The sequence below is a fragment of the Chrysochloris asiatica genome, unplaced genomic scaffold (assembly GCF_000296735.1).
Source record: "Chrysochloris asiatica unplaced genomic scaffold, ChrAsi1.0 scaffold00019, whole genome shotgun sequence".
Taxonomy (NCBI): Eukaryota; Metazoa; Chordata; class Mammalia; order Afrosoricida; family Chrysochloridae; genus Chrysochloris; species Chrysochloris asiatica.
In genome coordinates, this window is record NW_006408537.1 from 20,491,935 (window position 1) to 20,494,808 (window position 2,874).

The window sequence follows — 2,874 nt, forward strand, 5'->3', positions numbered from 1 at the left end:
AGCTGATGAATATCCACAGACAAGTGTATATTGTTCCACAACCTCCTAAAATGCTGTTAATGAACAAATTTCTTAAGACACAAACTTGCAATGATCATTCTAGAAAGCAAGTACAATGAAAACTACAAAACAATGTTTAGAGAAATTAAAGATAAACTAGCAAATAAATGGAGAGATATAACTTGTTCATGGATTGGTAGATTCAGCATTGTTGCAGTGTGATGGACTGCTTTTGCATGGCCCGTCTCTTCATAGTTATAACTCTCACCAAGTGATTGGATGGTAAGATGCAAGTAAGTTGCTTTTGGCCCATTAAGGAAATTGAACAGTTAACTATTAATGAAAATGGGTACATCATACCCTTTTGGGGATGGGATAATGCAAATACAGTATATGGAATTCTAATGAGGGAATTATCAGTTTTACTATCCCATTAGTCTTAAAAAGAATTATCCTAGATGTAAGATGCTACTACCACCATAATACCACCAAGACTCTTTTGAACCTGGAGATTCGTATTTGAGAATCTCTTAGAACAAGGATTTAAAGAGCTAGAATACTGGAAACAGAACAGGTTGGTGAGAAGTGGTGCAAAGCAAGGCAGAGAACCAACAATAGCAGGACCACAGGATTGGCAGAAGATAGTACAGTTGGCATCCCAGTCCATGAAGCAAAAGTTGACTTTCTTTGGGCAGGATGCTTGCTAACAGAGTGGGATGCCTCCAGGAACTTGTGAACAGATGTAGACTTACTGACCCACAAAACTAGAGAACTGAGCACTTTCAGGCCAAGGCTTATAGGCTGAGTAGAGTGCTTTTGAGCACTTGTCAGTAGAGCTAAAGGTCATTATAACATTTACCCAAGCAGAGCAAAGACGGGGCCAGCTCTAGAGGCCTAGTAGACCCAAAGACTAGATGTTGAGGACCTAGGAGAGCCACTGGAATGGCTAATAATTACATCATGATCAAAGAACTATATTCTATGTCTTTCCTGATCCTAAATTGTAACTTGGTGCTTGCCTAATAAACTCCATAATCTAGAATATTGTTTTTGAGTTCTGTGAAGCTATTGCAACAAATTATTTAATTCAGTAGAGAAGTAGAATGCCATAAGAGGGACAGCTGGTGTAGGAACTAGTTTTAAAAAAAGATGGGCAAGAAAATATGTCTAACTGCTGCATCATATGAATCAAAGTTTGGGCTGTTAATGATCTTTCTCCTTGTAAAGCTTCACAAGGAAGTTTGATACAATCACTGCACCATTTTTATAATTATGAAGGTATCAGTTCTCTCTAAATGGATCAGTGATTTCCAATCAAAATGCCAGCATCAATTATTTGTAGAATTTGACATGCTAATTCTAAAGGTCATGTGAATATATACAGGACCTAAAAAAGTCAAAAACAATTTTGACAAGAAAGAATAAAATTAGAGAGCTAAGAGTAATCAAGACTTTGTTGTACAGTTGCACACACAGATAAATCAAGCAATGTAATAGACAATAGTCAAGAAATAGAACCAGATATTTAGAGATACCTTAGTTTGGTCAAAAATAACACAACAGCAATTCAATGGAGCAGGATAGCTTTTCATCAGATATGGCTGAGCCAATTAGATACTCATACTCATGAATGAATGAAGGATTAAACAACAAAATAAACTTGAATCTATATTGTTGTTATTAGGACCCATCAAGTCGACACCGAATCATAGAGATATTGAGCATAACAGAACAAAACACTGCCCGGTCCTGTGCCAAACTCATAACTGTTGCTACAATACAGCCTATTGTTGCTGCCACTGTGCCAATCCATCACATTGGAGGTCTTCCTCTTCTTCTCAGACCCTCTACTTTACCAAACATGATCTCTTTCTCCAGGGACTGGTCCCTCGGTAATATGTCCAAAGTATGAGAGACAAATTCTGGCCATTATGGCTTCCAAAGAACATTCTGGTTATACTTCTTCCAAAACAGATTGGTTTATTCTTTTGGCAGTCCATGGTACTTTTAATATTTTCCCCCAACACCATAACTCAGATGCATCAGTTCTTCTATAGTCTTCCTTATTCACTGTCCAACTTTCACATGCATATGAAGTTACTGAAAATACTTGGGTCAAGCAAATACATGGCTTGGGTCAAGCTCACATTAGTCTTCAAACTGACATGTTTGCTCTTCAACACTTTAAAAAGGTCTTATGCAGCAGATGTGCCTAATGCAATACTTTTGTTTGATTTCTTGACTGCTGTTTCCATGAGTGTTGATGGTTGATCTGAGCAAAATGAAGTCTTTGACAACTTCAATCTTTTCTCCTTTTATATGGATGTTATTTATTGTCCCAGTGTGAGGACTTTTGTTTCCTTTACATTCAGGTTCAACCCATACTGAAGGCTGTGGCCTTTGATCTTCATCAGTAAGTATTTTCAATCCTCTTCACTTTCAACAAGCAAGGTTGTATCATCTGCATATCACAGTTTATTGAGTCTTTGTCCAATCCTGATGCCATGTTTTCTTCATATAATCCACCTTCTCTAATTATGTGCTCAGCATACAGATTGAATTAGCATGGTGAAAGAATACAATGTTGCCATACAACTTTCCTAATTTTAAACCATTTGGTGTTTCCTGGCTCTGTTTGAACAACTGCCTCTTGGTCTGTGTACAGGTTCCTGGTGAGTACAACAAAGTGTTCCAGAAAACTCACATTTTGCAATGTTGTCCATAGCTTGTCATGATCCACACAATCGAAAGTCTTTGTATAGTCAGTAAAGCACAGGTAAACATCTTTCTGCTATTCTTTGCTTTCTGCCAAGATCCATCTGATATCAGCAATGATATTTCCCATTCCATGTCCTCTTCTAAATCCAGCTTGAA